This window comes from Rattus norvegicus, chromosome 10, assembly GCF_036323735.1.
Source record: "Rattus norvegicus strain BN/NHsdMcwi chromosome 10, GRCr8, whole genome shotgun sequence".
Lineage (NCBI taxonomy): Eukaryota > Metazoa > Chordata > Mammalia > Rodentia > Muridae > Rattus > Rattus norvegicus.
Genome location: NC_086028.1, coordinates 10,181,133 through 10,198,185, shown reverse-complemented (window position 1 = coordinate 10,198,185; position 17,053 = coordinate 10,181,133). Strand labels below are relative to the sequence as shown.

At 47.5% G+C, this 17,053-nt stretch overlaps 1 protein-coding gene across 6 annotated transcripts in view; it reads left to right on the top strand.

Annotated features, from left to right (window-relative positions):
* Positions 1–17,053, top strand: part of Rbfox1 (RNA binding fox-1 homolog 1) — a 2,095,840-nt gene that overhangs the window by 556,463 nt on the left and 1,522,324 nt on the right. Inside the window, exon 1 of one of the 6 annotated variants that reach the window (XM_063268865.1) lies at positions 5,004–5,928. The exons of the other annotated variants lie outside the window; for them this stretch is intronic. The gene's annotated coding sequence lies outside the window, so the exon portion shown is untranslated. Of the gene's footprint in view, positions 1–5,003; positions 5,929–17,053 lie in introns of those variants that run through there. 6 annotated transcript variants of the gene reach the window in all.

Sequence of the window (17,053 nt, the reverse complement as noted above, 5' to 3'; positions counted from 1 at the left end):
CTGGGGCAGAGCAGAACTCAGGTCCTTAAGCCTTAACAACAAGAACCTTTAACCTGTTCAGCCACGTTGATGGACTTCAAAGATCTTTTAAAACAGCATGAAATATGTATGTCAGAGAGAGAGAGAGAGAGAGAGAGAGAGAGAGAGAGAGAGAGAGTTTTTCCAGATGCCTGGCTTAACATTAGAATCCTGAGCTACATGATAGACAGTGGGCAAGTTCAACCAAATGACACTTAGTTATCCAGTATCTATCATGTGCCTCAGGTCTGGAGCGGGGAGTAGGGAATATAAGGTCTGGTCTGTCTCCTGGTGGTCCTCAGATTGTTCTAATTAGTTCCTTAGTTAAAAGACACAAATATTTCAGCTTAACTTTGGGTCTGAGAACCCAAGGCAAAGCAGGTCTTGGCTGCAGTTTATGAACCTGGAGGTTCTTATAAAAGATTCTGAGCAAGCATCCTCTCCTCTGTGTGGAAAAGCATCCTTACAAGGGATAATTGGATAATCTTTCCAATCATTTTCCTATCCTAAGGCACTTCCAATGTTCTACCGTACTTAACATCTCACAGGGGTTGGGAGTAAGTAACTCATCCCTGGAATTCACTGGGCACAGCGTGTAGAAAGGAATCCAGGTGATGGGGAGTCTTGGTGAGAGAAAGATGCTTGGCCAAAGCCTGGCAGCAAAGCAAGTGGAACTGTAGGACTCACTCTCTGGCCCCCATGCTCATCTGCATCCTCATCCTCATGCCTTGCCTTCCCTAGCACCTTCAGTCCCTTGTGCTCACCATGCTTCTCCCTACTGAACAGATCTCCCTTTTCTAGGATTGCCCTTGACCCAGCTCCTCATGTGATTCTCGCTTACCTTGTCTGTTTGGAGTCATCTCCTTCAGAAACTTGTGCCTGGTTCTAAGTTGGTCATTTCCAGGAAAATCATTGTGATTGTATCTTGCCATGCCCTTTTCTTTTGACAGACTACAAACAGAGATGGTATCTAATTTGTGTCCAGGAGGGTTCCCAGGAGAAACATGAACATTAGATGGTGGCAAGGACTGTGGGAGATGACCCTATGGGTCAAATGCTCGGCATGTAGACCTGAGTTCAGACCCCCAACACCCATGTAACTATCCAGGAATGGTGCATGCTTGGAATTCTAACATAGGGGAAGGAAGAAAAAGAGAGAAAAGAGAGGAAAAGATTTCCGTGGCTTTCTGGCAAGCGTCTAATCACACTGGTGAGTCCCAGGTTCTGTGGCGGGCCCAGTTACAATGTAACCTATGGCAGGGCACAACATTTATTGAACTTAACATGTATCTGGCCCTTCACTCTCAGTGACAAGTCTTTGGCATTGTGGGCCATTCTGCTTCCTTGACAAAAAACAGAATTTTCAATAAACTGGTCCAGTTAAATGCAGGCATTATAGGAGTTTGCAAGGAGTTGAGAGGCTTCACCCAGCAGGAAATTCTGAGGGGAAGACTGTGGTGTCCTAATGGATGATTAGAACATACGAAGGGGCAGAAGGAGTCTGCATGATGTTCCAGGATGGAGGACCAACCTATGCAGAGGCCATCCAAAGAAAAGCATACCTGGGTCACAGAGCCAGAAAGAAAACCATGTAGCCGAGAGGCTGGGGTCTCATTTCAGGGCTGCAGACCTGGCAGGAAGACAAGGAGGAGCAGAATTCAAAGTTAAAATTTGAAATGATGAAATTTGCGACCTTGATTGGTTAAGGATGAGGCTGAAAATTCCTCCTCATCCCCCTCCCTCTTCACCTCCCCTTCCTTCTTTCTTTCCTTTCCTCCCCCACTCCCTCCTCCCTTCTCTTCCTCCCTTCTCCCTCCTCTTTCTTTCCCACCTCCTCCCTGTCCTCCCCTCTCTTCCTCCTCCCACTCTTCCAACTTCCTGACCTCTTACTATCTTTCTCAATTCTGAAAGAAAGCGTTTTAAACTTTTGCTTCCACTATACCAAACGGACAATACTTTCCTTGACCAGTAGGAGGAGCCAGAGCTTCCCCGTTCTTTGCAACCATAGCTGGGGGGACTGTCCCCTTAGGTAGTCCGAGGAGCTGTCCATTCAGCACCTCCCATGACTTTTCAGTCTAAACACAGATGTGACTAAAATACTTTCTGTCTGCAACTGGACAGGTCACTGTGAAAATGCAGTAACCTGTGATGCCCAGACAAGTAGAATGATGGTGTGCTATTGGGATGGTGACACTAATTTTATTTTAAATTGTAGTGGCTGTCTCCTTCTTCCTTTCCCTCCCTCTCTCCCTCCTTCCTTCCTCCATTCTCTCCCTTCCTTCCTTCCTCCATTCCCTCCCTTCCTTCCCTCCCTCCCTGTCTCTCTGTCTCACTCTCCTTTCTTTCTTTTCTCCTTATATAGAGCTTTATATATAAAGCTAACTGTTTAACAGGCTGGCCTCAATCTGCCTCTGCCTCTCTGCCTCTGCCTCTGCCTCTGCCTCTGCCTCTGCCTCTGCCTCTGCCTCTGCCTCTGCCTCTGCCTCTGCCTCTGCCTCTGCCTCTGCCTCTGCCTCTGCCTCTGCCTCTGCCCCTGCCCCTGCCCCTAATTCTGCCTCTATAATGCTGGGATTACAGATGTGATCTGCCTGGCTTTTAATAAATTTTCTTAAGCCCAGTAGCAAGGCAAGCATCAGTAGTTACCTCTGACCTTTGTTACTGATATATCGAAACCCATTTCTACTCCCAAATAAATAAATCAGAACAGATTCAAACTGATCTTGACTTTTGGATTGGTAGTGTTTCTCTCATTGATTCTTGTAAAATTATGTATCAACAATAATAAATCGGTTTATTCACCGCCCCTTTAGTGAAGCAACAGGCAGAGTCTCTGCCTTGAGTGCTTGGGCTGTATCTTCCTCTCAGAGCCTCAGTACAGGAGCACAGAGAGGCAGTTCAACAGAACTCCCCGTTAGCTGCCACTTACTCCTTCTCCCATTATCGATAATTTACCTTTAAGTCAAGAATACTTCTTTTACAAGCCATGGCATCTCCCCGTATGGCTAGACAATTACATTTAAATTCAGCCGCTCTCCCAATGCAAACAGTTTCTGGGGGGAAATGATTACGATGTTACTAACCTGGATTTATGGCTTCTTTGTGCTTTCTGGGGAGGATAAGAGACTATGAGGAAGAAAAACACAGTTGTGTGCATACGCATATAATATTACTGGAGAGAGTTTGGAGAAAGCTTGTGGTCAAACACAACCCAAACTCTGCAAATAGCTATTGCCGGAGATAGGGACCACACTGTCGAGTTTGCAAGGTTATGTTCTCAAATAACTGTAACTTCAAATTGGGTGGTTTTAATAAGTTGGTGGTTGGGAGTAGCAGAACATTATGTTTCTTAGACGTGGAAGGAAACTGTAGAAATATTATTATTATTATTATTATTATTATTATTAAAACAATAATGTGATGTAGAGATGTAGAGACTAGTGAGTCTGCCATTGACGAAGCCCTAAGGCCATTCACTCTGGGGACATCCAGAGGAACACAGGGGGCGTGGGCCTTGCTTCATGTCAACCTAGAAACTAGGAAGTGAGCAAGAACCTCAGGTCAGGGGCCCATGATGGTATCTGACCTTACCTAAGCTCTTCTGCAGGGTGGTAGGGTGGCTTCCTTAGGAAATGAGGTAGACCTGCCCAGGGGGATCCTGGATCCCAGCAGAGGACTTGGTGATCTCCAGCAAATGTTAGGGCAGGCTTCAGGGAGGATTTTATTGTGTAACAAAATCATTTGAAATGTAAATGGGAGAGAAAGGGAGGGGGAAGGAAGGAAGGGGAGGGGGAGGGAGAGAGAAAGGGAGGGAGAGAAAAAGGGAGGGGAAAGAGAAAGAGGGGGAGGAGAAGATCTGGAAGAAAGAAAAGAGGAAGGAAAGAAGGAAGGCAGGAGGGAGAAAAGAAGTGAAAGAGAGAAATTAGGGAAGGGAAAGGGAAAGAAGGAGAGAAGGGAGGCAGAAAATGAGAAAGAAAATCTAGGATCAAGAGGGGAAGAGGAGGGAAAGAGGAAGAAAGAAAAGAGAGAAGGGAGGAAGGAAGGGGGAAAAGGAAGGCAGGTGAGAGGAAATGAAACAGAAAGAGAGGGAAGGGGAAAAGAGCAGGTGGAAGGAAGAACAGAAAGAAAAGGAAAACAGAGTAATAGTTTCTGGCTGGGAAGTCCAGGGAGGGCGCAAGAAGCCCTGCTTTAGCTTCTGATCCCTCAACTTTCCAACATGTGAAATGGGCAGATTCGGGGTATCTTTTGTGTCTTGTTGAGATGACAGTGAAGACTACGTAAGCAACACATGTAGCATGAGTGAGTGGAGTTCTAGGAAGGCCTAGGCAAACCAGGAAGCTAGCTGCTCAGAGGACAAACCCCAGCCCCTAGACCCAGAGGCAACGTCTGCCCACCAAGAAGAGAAGGCTGCTCAGGGCACAGGCTGGGTCAGACCAGGCCTGCCTCTCAGCGGTGGAGATTAGCCAGGTGGGTGTAACTTTTTGTTTCAGTACTAGGGCTCCATCTCCACCAGGCAGAGAGATTTAAGCATTCGCTAGAAACTTCTTCGAACAGAAGTGGACCAGGGCAAGGGAGCTCCATACCCTTAGCCTTCTTCCAAGATTCCTTTTCCTACGCTTCTTACAGGGGAAAGGGGGAGGCGCTCAGGATGGAGAGCTCATTCAGGTGCTGGTTGAGCAAACCCACTTTGGGAAGAGGAAGGCAGGGATGAATCGAAGGACTTGTGTTCATTGCTCCACCCCGTCTAGAAGGCAACTTTCACCCCTTGTGCTCTTTAGGAAGAGGAGCCTGGGAGCACTGAGTCCCTTGCCCACAGCGGCTGCTGGAATTCAAGGCTGCTCGCGTGACCGTGACCGCGGCGGCAGCGCCGGAGAGGGAAGGGGGAGGGGGCGCTCCCTGGTGCTCGGGATTATTTTTGGCTCGCCAGCCCGGCTGCTCGTTGCCTGTCGCGCGCGCGCGCGCGCGCGGGCACACACACACACACACACACACACACACACACAGAAACACACACACACTCACACACACACAGAGAGACACACATACGCACTCGCACACACATGCACACATTTTTTCTCGCGCTCTTCTAGCTCTCCGCTCTCCTTTGTTTATTTTCTAATCTGGATATTGTTGGTTGCGCTCTTCTTTGCTTCCCCTCCGGTCCAGCTTGCCAGCACTCCGGCGGGCCACCCAGTGCACGGCTGCTGCTCCCAAATCAGCGTCACCCGGTCCCCTCCTCCCGGCCTCCTGGAGCGCGGGGTTTGAAGGTCACCTCCTTTCTAGTTCCCCCTGCGAGCCAAGCCGCCGCCACCCTCCTCCGTCTGGAGTCCAGAAGTGTCAGTCGCAGCGGCTGCTACCTCAGATAGGGGTCCGTACGAGGTAGCTGGGAGGGGAGCCCGAACTCAGAGTCGAGGGGGAATTCCTCCCTCTTCGCATCGCGCCAGACCCGGCTGCACCCGCGGAAGAGTGGGGGCGCTCTGCCAGCCTCAGGACCCACGCGTGCGCCTCGCGGATCCGAGAAACCACCAGCGAGTCGCGCAGATCGCATCTGGAGGGGACAGCCGCGCGCCCCGCCCCGGCGTCCGGAGCAGACAACTCCGAGCGTCCTCCAGCTCAGGGCAGATCTGAGAGGACCTATCTCATCTCCAGATCCCGGAAACCCCTGCGCTTCAGACCAGGTGGCCTTGGACACCAGGTTCCCTTAGGGGTGGTCTGGACCTTCGCCGCGCCCAGTTCTAGGGCGCGGCTGACCTGCCGCGAAGTTGTGACCAGCTGGTGTGAGAGAAGGCAACATCCTAATTCGTTGCCTCTGGCGGATGCTGAACGTGGCTGGGGTCACACAGAGCACTGAGGAATCCAGGGGTCCTGAATCCAGGAGCAGGCAACAACTGCCAAGCTCGCCAGGAGTTCTAGGTAAGTCCAGGCAGAGTTGCCCGCTTTTGCGCTTCCTAATCCGGATCCAACCCAAAGGATCCCAGGGAAGAAAAACCGAGGTTCCACCAAAGGTGGCCTCCTCCCAGCGCCACTCTGGGTGTGCTGGACCAAGAACTTTTGCAGGGCTTGAGGAGCAATCTCTTGGCACGTCCCTGCAGAGGGACCGAACCATGAGCCCCCTATTCTACCTCCACACCTTGTCTCTTTTCCCTTCTTGTCTTTCTTTGTCCCAGAGTATCCCTCCCAAACTCCCAGGATGCCTCCTCTGTCCTCCCATTGCGTCCCAGGGGAGGCAGCGGCAGAGGCAGTATCCTGGCTGCGCACTTTGGGTCACTCGGTCTCCTGGGTGGACTACCAGGGACATCGGGTGCACATTCTGTTTCTTTGCCGCCTGCCTCCCAATCTCACAGCCCTCTGGAAGTCAGATGGAGGAGGCACCTTGATGGTGGGAAGGCCTTTGGAAGTCCAAACCACCAGTGGGAAGCGGTTAAGCACAGGCTGGGTGAGGGAGAACAGCTGTGTTTTTGGCCAGCTGTCTTGGTCCCCAGAAGATGAGGGCAGCATGGAAACCTTGGAATTTGGATCTCTGGCCATGCCCCCCACCCCACCCCACCCCACCCCCAGTCCCCAGTTCTTTGGGTGCCACATAGGGGAGAGAACTCAGATCTCAGCTCTGTCTTGGACAGCAGGCAGGGAGGTCGCCCCAGTCTTGGCTAGTCTCTCAGCTCCAGGGGTATGGAGGCAAAGGCAAATCTGGGCTGGCTATGTCCAGCGGGGGCCGGCGGGGGCTGGGGCTGACCAAGAAGATCCTGGAACCTCCAAGGCCCCAGTTTCGGGGTCCTGGTGTCTCACAGTACCCAGAAGGTGTCTGCTGGCCACAGGAGGGGAAGATCCAGTCCCAGTTCACCCTAGAGCCACGGCCATCTCTGTCAAAGACAACAGGAGACTTTGACCTCCCTGCAAGTCCCAGTAGAGGGTGTACCTGCTTGTCTGTGTGCCCAGAGCTACTGGGGAAGAGGGTATTGGGCCCAGCTTCCACTCAGCTTAGAACTCCTCACCAGGTACTCTGTGAAAATGACTCCCAACCAAGGGTCTTCTCATTTGAACTTGGAAATGGGAGTGGAGTCTTGGAATAGATTTGAGCCTGTGCACAATGAATTACAACTTGGGTTGTGTTTTGTAATCACATTAGCTTTTACTTTGAAATCATGTGCAAGGAACAGACCTGGCCTCTTCCTGCTGAGTTTAGAGAGCACTACCCACTGCCGCTCTCCTCCTTCCTGGTCCTGTTTGCCTTCCCCTCCCCATGTCCTTTATCTGCATTATCAAAATAGAAAAAGAAAAAAAAAACAAGGAAAATAAACAATAAAAGGCCGATTCTTTTTAGTTTTTAAGTGACCACAGAGGCCTGGCTGGGGCCGCAGGCAGGTTTATTTTGGTCCAAGACTTTTTTTAGTTTTTAGTTTTTAGTTTTTCTTCAGAGGTAAAAGCTTGAGCACAGACAGTCCAAGCACTACACAGACCCAGTCAGACGGCGAGACCAGCTCTGTCTTGACCTCCTCTGGAACAGCAGAGGTACAGGGGTCTTTGGGTCTTCACTAAATTAGCTTTTGCAGTCTGTTGAGTTGGGATGGAAAGGTGGCCAGCTACATCCGGGGTCTACAGAGTAGAGCGTGGCAGCCCAGAAGAGCAGAGGCTTTGCTGCCTGACAACTCTGTGACCTTGGGCAAGTTCTTTAACCTCTGTGGCTGTTGATTCAACTACACTGTGGGGACTCTGTGATGGCTCTGTCCTTAGCTGGCAATTAAATAAAGCAAGAAGGACCCAGAGCAGGACCTAGCATGTGGTAAGTGCCTAACTCATAGACATCTCCCATTCTTCCTTTCTGTCTTGTTTGCATCTGTACTGTTTTCCTTTTCAAGCCTCATCATACCCAGCCCAGTGTCTTGCTGTGTGCACACCCATTTCCTTTGAAGCTTCCATTTGGAAGTAACTCTGGTGAATTACAAGAAGCAAACTTTGCTGGGAGGGTTGCCTGAGCTCCCAAGTCCTACCTCTGCCCTGCTCTCTTCTTATTCTACTCTGGTTTTTCATTGGGACTGGGGACAGCTGTCCACTGGCTGTGTGGTTGGTGGTCTTGGCTTGTGGCTTCCACAAGCACCTGGACCTAAGGTCAGCTTCTGTGGCATGTCCTCTTTGCTCTCAGTTTCGAGAAGACCACCTGCCCCCTGGGGGGACGAAACACGCCTCTTTAATTGGGAACTCACTGCTCTGACACAGGACGTATTTTGAAAACAGTGGAATTAAGGGCTGTTAAAGGTGGCTTTCTACAGCACTTATCCCATGACTCACACCCTGCCACGTTGAAATAAGGGATTTTATAACATGATCTAACTGTGACAACAGAATTATGGTCACCCCTCATCCACCAAAAGGAAGAATGTGCAAGATGATACTTTAGCCAACCAACGTGTTCAGATTCAACCCCCTTATTTCATTGTTGTTTGAGCATATAACACAGTTCACACGTCTGCCACCATTGTATTGGGATGGAAGCCAGGCATTCACAGTACAACTGCTGGACCCCTGAGCCATCACCCTCGTCACTCACTGAAGTCTTTTAGAAAGAGGCTTTAACATAGAGACATACTTCTGGCCTCCCAGTAGCAGATTCTAGAAAGGTCTCCTAACACTAGGCACATGCCCACAGTCCTACATTTGTGGGACTCTAACTGAGCCATGCTTCCAGTCCCTCAGTGGTGGACTCTAGGCCAGGCCACAGAGCTCTACCACAGAGCCTCAGAACTGTGTCCTGACATCTATGTCACAGCGTTTTAGAGCATTGCCTACAGGATTGACTTCGGGATGCCTTCCCCCAGTTCAAGACAAACATGGCTGACAGGAGGCATCAGGAATACATACTCTTGGAGCAGGGAGCAGGAAGGTGCCTATTGAGGTCTGGGGACAGTGATTCATTAATCACCAATTTGAGTGATGTTTTGGTAAAGCCTGATTCTGTCTTGACCAGTTTCTCCATCCTTCCAGAGATTTCTATCCTAGACCAAGCTTTGAGCACACTGTGCCCCTGACACTCACCTGCTCTCTCCAGCTTGGTCAGAGGCCCAGTCACTGTGTGTGTGTGTGTGTGTGTGTGTGTGTGTGTGTGTGTGTTTTATGTGGTGTGTGATTCATGTCTGTGTATGTGTGAATGTGGTGTATGCAATGTGTGGCATGTGGTGTGTGTGTGTGGCCTGTATGTGGTATGTGGTGTAGGTTTGTGTGTGGTGTAGGTGTGTATGTGTGTGTGTGCGTGCATGTATGTGGGTTTGTTTGTGTGTATTTTTCTCCAAGGTTTGATTACACGCTGTCTGAATCTTCTCACTGATATTTTTTTCAGTCTTTAAAACAGGCTTGTCCCCTTCAGATCCAGTCATCCAAGCCATTAAGATTTTTTTTCTAATTTGAAGAATATAATCACACAAGATCTCTGTAAATTTGCCCATATTAAAAACTACTGAGTTCAAAAAAATAAAATTAAATAAAAAAATACTGGAGTTCATCATGCTGGGGCACAGCTGTAGTCGGCGCTGGAAAGGCTGAGAAGAACTGTAATTTTGAGGTCAGCCTGGGCTACACAGTGAAGACTGAAAAATCTTTCCATTTTGCAATTCTCATGTCCATGTCCTTCTTTAGAGTTTTGTTTTTTATTGAAAATAGATGTATTTACATCCAGTATATTCTGATCACAGTTTCCCATCCACTAACTCCCTTCAGACCCTCCCCGCCTCTCTCATTAGAATACAAACAGGCATCTTAAAAAACAATAAGACAAAATAAAAGCAAACAACCTGTTATTGTTCCTTTTAATCAAACTCCTTTCTGATCTTTAGTTTTGTACCACAAAACATGAGTCTGCTTGGACACATGTCTGGTTCCCTTTTCCAAAAGCTCAACCATTCGTTTATATCCTTTAAGCTCATGGGTTTAGGAACAAGCACATTCCAAGAGGAGATTGTATTTGACAGAGGAAACACTCTGGAGACAGCAATTTCCCACTAGCCGAGACTCTGGAAATCTGAGAATGTGCTCTGAAGGTCACCTGGTAACTTGCACTGTCTGTGCCTGTCATGGGGATCACAGAACAACCATGATCCCCAAATTACTCCTGTCTCAGTGACTCTTCGAGGACTATCCGGGAGTCCACCGCATACATGTTTACCCTCTGGTATTTAAAAAAGATGTTTAATGGAGCTACAAAGTTCTCCCCGATGTCTACCTTCCTTATTTAATACTGCCCCAAGGCAGATACACGTGAAACCTTAATTAAAGAATTAATCAGTGATGGATCCTCAGAGTAAGGGGACCCAGGATGATGGGATGACGTCAGTGGTGAGCACAGACTAGCCTGGGGTGTTGTACTGCCAATGACATATGAGGTCACAGGCAAGACAACTGCCTCATATTTCACATCTATTGTTGCTCCAAGCTACAACTAGCTTGTCACTGGTCACTGCACACAGAGATATGGGTGGCTGAGGTCTTCCCAGTGGCCGGGAGAGGACCACATAATCCCTTCCTATTAATTAATTAAGAAAACATCCCATGTTAGAGCTGGTACTTTCTTGACCTGTGAGTGGAAACTTTGTGATCTCTCTAAGGGGGAAATACCCACTTCCATCAGGATAATGAAAGAAGTTACAGAAGTTTCAATCTAGTAATGTGATAGAGACTTGGAGAGCCGGTGCCAAGGCCCAGGGGTTGGATGAATGAACAACATTGGGTCTAATGAATGATCTTGAGATATTATGCTAGTTACTTTCATGTTGCTGAGGCAATAACACCGTGGCCAGGGAAAAGTAGAGGAGAAAGGTTTTTTTTGGTGGTGGTGGTGGTGGTGTTGTTGTTTGTTTTTTTTTGTTTTTTGTTTTTTGTTTTTTTTTTTTTTGGTTTGGTTTGTTTGTTTTTTTTTGTTTTGTTTTGTTTTTTTGTTTTTTCTTGAGAAAGGGTTTTTTTTTGGGCTTATAGTTCCAGAAGCGCAAGAGAGGTCATGGCAGGGCGATGTAGCAAGCAACACCCAAGTATCCAGATTGTATTATTTCTCCTCCTTTTGGGTTTCAAGTTTCTCATTAGAGAGAGAATAGGGGCTGAGATTTCAGTGTAGCTTAGCTGTAGAGCACATGCTCCACGCGTGTGAGACCCTGGTTACAATTCTAACATGAGAAAGAGGAAGAAAAGTATCTGTCTATCCATCTATCTATCCTTACATCTTCTATCATCTATCAAGTATCTATGATATCTATCATCTGTCTGTCCATCTCTCCTATCAATCATCTATGTATCTATAATCTATCAATCACCTATCTATTTATCTATCTATAATCTAGTATCATCTATCAACTATGATCTTTCAATTATCTACCTTCTATTATCTATCAAGTATCTATAATATCTATCATCTATCAACCAATTATCTATCATCCATCATCTATCAACTATGTGTCAACTATCTATGATCTATCTATGATCTGTTTATCTCTCTGTCAACTATTTTAGTTCTATTTACCTATCATCTATCTATGTATCTATGCATCTATCTATGTATCTATGCATCTATCTATGTATCTATCTATGTATCTATGTATCTATGTATCTATGTATCTATGTATCTATCTATCTATCTATCATCTGTTTATTGTCCTATTACCTATATAAACCTACTTATGTATCTATCATCCATCTATTCATCTATATATTATCTGTCTACCTTACCTGTTTGTCTAAGTTTATAGGAAAAAAGAAGTCCATTTCCCAGTTAAGTTTATTGTGTGAAAGGGGAGATTTGCATTATCCTGCTTGGCTGGTCTTGGAATACTCTCTTAAAACAAGTAATGCAGTCTACCAAAAACACAGTCCTTTCTGTTGACATCTCCCCACGAGTTCTCAGAGAGCAGGAGCCCGTGGTTCTGGGCTTTTCAGTCACTGCCCTTGTAGGCTCTTACAGGATGCAGCACCTGTTCAGATCACTGTTTTGCGTGGTCTGAACTGTACCTGCTCTTCCAATATGTACTGATTCCTCTGGAGAGCCTCAAGTGCAAATAACGCTGTTCCTTGACCCTAGAAGGTGGAATATGCTTTGCTGTAGGGCTTCGACCTGGGACAATCAACCCCATCCCCTAACTTGACTCCACATTTGTCTCTTTATTGACAGCCTTGGATTTCATCTCTGCCACTACCTATGCAATAAGGTGAACAAAAGGCCCCTGCACCAGATCCGTCCCACACAGTACAGACTGTGCTAAGCACAATACCTACACCCCTGTATTACATGTGAAGGAGTTTCTGACATACGGTTACCTCTGCTCCCCAAACATTTGCCTTCCTACTCTCCTCTCAGATTCTGGCCCTCTCTTCCTAGTTCACTGCACAGATTCTGTTGCAGTGTGCTCATCCCATGGGCTCTTGAGGGGTGGTCCCTTCTATTCTCCCTGTTAGCTGATGGTAAACTCCAGAGTGCTGAGCACACACTTGGCCAGACAGACCTTGCACATTGCCTAGTGGTTCTCCTTCACTTTAAAGTTAAATTCATTCTCCCCCTTTCTTCTTGCCTCCCTCCCTGTATCTCTCCCTCCCTCTCTCCCTCTCTCCATCCCTCACTCTTTCCCTCCCTTTCTCAATCAATTCCTTCTCTCTCCCTGCTTGTCCATCCCCAACCTCCTTGGGTACCATCTACATTGTTTTGTTGTATTGTTTGTTTTTTGAGACAAGGCTTGACACCAGAGCTTGCAGATTCTGTTAGACTGGTAAACAAACCCCATTATCCCCCTTTCCAGGGATGAGATCAAAGGTGTGTCTTCATGCATGGCTAATTTTTATATGGCTTTTAAGACTTGAGATCAAGTTCTAAAGCTCTGGAAGCCAGAACTTTGCCAGCTGAGACACCCTCACAGCCCCGAGGTTATTCTTTGAATCTCCAAGAGTCTCTTTTGAATCTGTCTTCTGGAGATTGACAGTGAGCTGTGGGTGGCTTTAAGCAGTTTGTTCATGGTTACCTGCTGGAGCAGCTGAGCTACATACCCAGGAGTTTGAAGGTGATAGTCCCACGAAGGCCGTATCTACACACAGGTCCTCCCGTTGCTTCTTAATCCTCAAATGAGGTAAGAGTCATGTGGTGCAGTGTCAGGGGTTGTACTGGATAGCTTTATGTTAACATGACCCAAACTAAAATCATTTGAGAGGATGGAGCCTCAATTAAGGAAACCACTCCACAGGATTGGGCTGTACACAAGCTTGTAGGGCATTTTCATAATTACCGATTAACAGGGCCCAGCCCATTGTGGGTGGGGCCACCCCTGGGCTGGTGGTCCTAAGTTTTATATAAAAGTAGATCAGACAAGCCAGGGGGAGTAATCCAGTAAGCAGTACCCCTCCATGACCTCTGCCTCAGCTCTCCTGGTTCCTGTCCTGTGTGGGTTCCTGTGCTGATTTCCTTCCATGATGAGCAGTGATAGAGAAATGTAAGCCAAATAAACTCTTTCAGCCCCCAATTACTTTGACCATGGTGTGTTAGCATAGCAATAGAAACCCTAACGAAGACAGCTTGGTAACAGAAGTAGGGCATTGTTATAACAGACCTGACCATGATTTTTGGAGGACTGTGGAAGGACTTTGAGACTTTAGGCTAGAAGACCTATTGAGTCTTGAGAACAGTGGGATGTTCTGTAGGAGCTTGAAGGGTGAGCATGATGAGAGCAGTGCAGAAGATGGAAACCTGGCTTGTGAAGTTTCAGAGGGAAGTTTAAGGGCTATCAGGACCGTTTGCTATTTTGAATTAAGATTATGTCATTCTGGTCAGTCGGCGCTGAAGGGTCAGCTGGGGTAAACAAGAGGCCAGGATGTGAAACCTTTGCGTTACTGGGACAGTTGATGCTGGTGAGCTGGAGCTAAGAGATTAGTGTTGATTAAGAAGAGGCCAGCATCACTGAGGTGGAATCTTATGGGAAGTGTTTCTTCAAGGCTAGTACGCAGAAGCTGTGTTTCATAACAGGCCAAGGTTGTACCAAACTCGGTAGTAAAATATTCACCCAAGTGTGAAACTGGTTTTGAAGGCATGGAAGGGTTGTAGAGAGCAGCTCAGGCTTGGCACTGTGTGGCAGGGCTGGCGTTCCCAAAGAGAACCCAGAGAAGCTATTGGTGAAAGTCTAGCCCAATTGCATCAAGTGAACCCAAACTTTGGAGATGCTGGCACCATGGGTAGCCAACAAGAAGAGCAGCAGCATTGGAGTGGGGCCTCGAAGACAAGTTGTATGTAGCTCTGAGGGCAGAGCTGGAGAAGTGTCCCAAGGCCACTGGAGGAACCCAGAAGATCATCAGTGACTCTCAGACATCGGACATTGAGTTATCTACCATGTTGCAGTTTGGTTTTGATTTGTTCAGATTGTGACTGTGTCTTGCTTCCTCCCTCTTAAGTAAAGGTACATTTATATTTGATTTAGCAGGAGCCCACAGTTGAGAGACTGAATTTTAAAAGAGATTGTAGGTTTTTAAAAGAGCCTGTGAATTTAAGAAAAAAAAGAGATTGAAGTTTAAAATTTTTGAATTTGTAAAGACTGTGGGGCTTTTTAAGTTGGTAAGATGTCTTGTAATGTGATTTTGATATGAATGTGTCATCTTGGGGATGAACAAGGACAGGATGGTTGTGGCTTAACAGTCATGTGTTTGTGTGTCAAGCTGGATAGTTTTCTGTAAACTTGACACAATCTGAAATCATCTAAGAGGAGGGGCACTCAGTTTAGAAAGTGTCTCCATAATATAAGGCTGTAGGCAAGCTTGTAGGGCACTTTAAAATTAGTGATTGATAGGGAAGGGCCCAGCTCATTGTGGGTGATGCCATCCCTGATCAGGTCCTGAATTCTGTAAGAAATCAGGCTGAGCAAACCATGGGGAACAGCCAGTAAGCAGAACCTCTTCACGGCCTCTGCATTATCTTTTGTCTTTAGTTTATCGCTCTGTGTGAGTTCCTGTCCTGAATATCTTCAATGATGAACAGTTATATAGAAACAAAAGCCAAATAAACCCTTTTCTCCCTAAATTGCTTTGGTCATGGTGTTTTGTCACAGCAATGGAAAGCTTAGCTAACACAGGGGTATTGCTGCTTGGTTCTGCTTGCTCTGCTGAGAGCATTGGTGTCATGCAGGGGAAGCAGGCCCATGTTCCTGTTCACTGCGGCATTCTGCAAGGCTCTGAGTGCGGTGTCCAGGGCACAGTGTGTCTCCCATCTGTCTGTGGCAGTCACTGGTCATCACATGCTCTAGGCTGGAGCTGCTTGGCTGACCACTGACTGTGCCACGTGCACACAGCTGCTTCCTCTGGTCACCTCACCACCCACAGCATCTGCGGCTGTGTTTCTTCTGGCAGCCCAGTGAGACACGGATTACACAATGCATGGACTTGACAGTACTCACCTCGCTCTTGCTGAGTCTCTTTCTTTAAGATGTCTGTTCCTCTTTCCTGTGGACTTTAGAACAGGGGTGTTAGAAGCAGAAAGCTCAGTCTTCAGCTGTGGGCTATGCGATTATCAGAACCTTAATACATCCCCTTGTTGGGGTCCCTTTCACCCCAGAGTGTTAATGGAGTCGTATGGGCGTATGTTACATGACTGGGTCTATATGCACATGTGGTATATGTGTGTGTATGTGCATGGGTGTGTGTGCGTGTATACCTATGCATTCACATAGAGGCCAGAGAAAAATCTTTGGCATCCTACTCTATAAACCTCTTCCTTCTTCCCTTGAGATAGAGTCTTTCACTGAACAGGAGTTAGCCTGTCAGCCGGCGAGCCCCAGCAATCCTATCTCTGTCTTTCACAGTGCTGGGATCATAAGCACATGCAGCTATGCCTAGCTTTTGACATGGGTGCTAGAGATTCAAACTGACCTTGTGCTTGCACAAGTACTGATACCCACTGAGCCATATCCCCAGCTCTAAAGAAGGTTTTGATCAGCACTGCATCACTGTTGTTTACTTGTTTGTTTCTCTCTGTTGTCTGTCTTTTCCTTTGAAGTAGAATCTTGCTATTTATCACAGGCTAGCTACAAACTCTTAGCAATATCCTTCCTGACTCAATCCCTCAGTCACTGGAATCAGAGTCGCCACGCTTGATGGAGGAAACTGGGCAGGACAATGGTTCCAAGCCTAGAACCTTGAGGCTTCCCTACTTCCTCAACCCTAGTTTGGTAGGGATGGGGCTCTGAAGGTTGAAGACTCTGACCTTACAGGAATCTGACCAGCTCTCTTCACAGCTCCTCAGTTCCAGGCATGAGGCTTACACTCTTCCACTTGTAACAAAGTTGATGGATTAAGGGTGAAGGGGAAGAGCCCAGTGTTGCTGCAGATGCCCAAGGAAGGAGCCGACAGCCTGGATCTCGCCAAGGAGCTCTGCCTGCTGAGGATGCTGACAGCGGCCATATGCACTGCTCTGATTGATCAGCAGAGAGAAATGCTCGTTTATTAGAGTTGTTATGAAAACGTGACAGCAGGGTGTGGAGGGAGCTGACTCAGCACCGTCAGCCCAGGCAGAGCTGGGGGTGGAGTTGTTCCTCTCTGGATAACCCCCTCTCGATTCCGGGGCTGTTGGCTGAGTTCTAGACTCTCTCAGAGGCTCTGATGCTCAGTCAGCTCATGGTCATGGCTTTATCTTCGGGGTCAGCAGCCTGTGAGTATGAAGGCTGAACAGTAAGGGAAGGATGCCGGCGGACCATCCTGGAGTGACAGTAAATACGGTGCACAGGCTGTGCAGTTTTCATGATGTGCCTGGCTTTATTCTTTGAGAACTGAGGCCAACGAGGTCTGCCTGGTGGAGCACAGTTGCAATCCTAAAGCCCCGGTGGCTGATGTAAGAGTACTATAGAGGACCTTAGCCTGAGGCCAGCCTGGGCTACATAGTTGAGTTCCATGCTAGCCTGAGGTTGTCTCCCAGGAAGTGAAACCAAAACCCACAAGGCTCTGCTGGAGGCTTCTACGGAAGTTTTGGGATTTGGGACTGGATTGGAGTAGGAGAAGAAAGCCTTTGCTTTCAAAGGTGTCGCCACAAAGACCTGAGCTAATG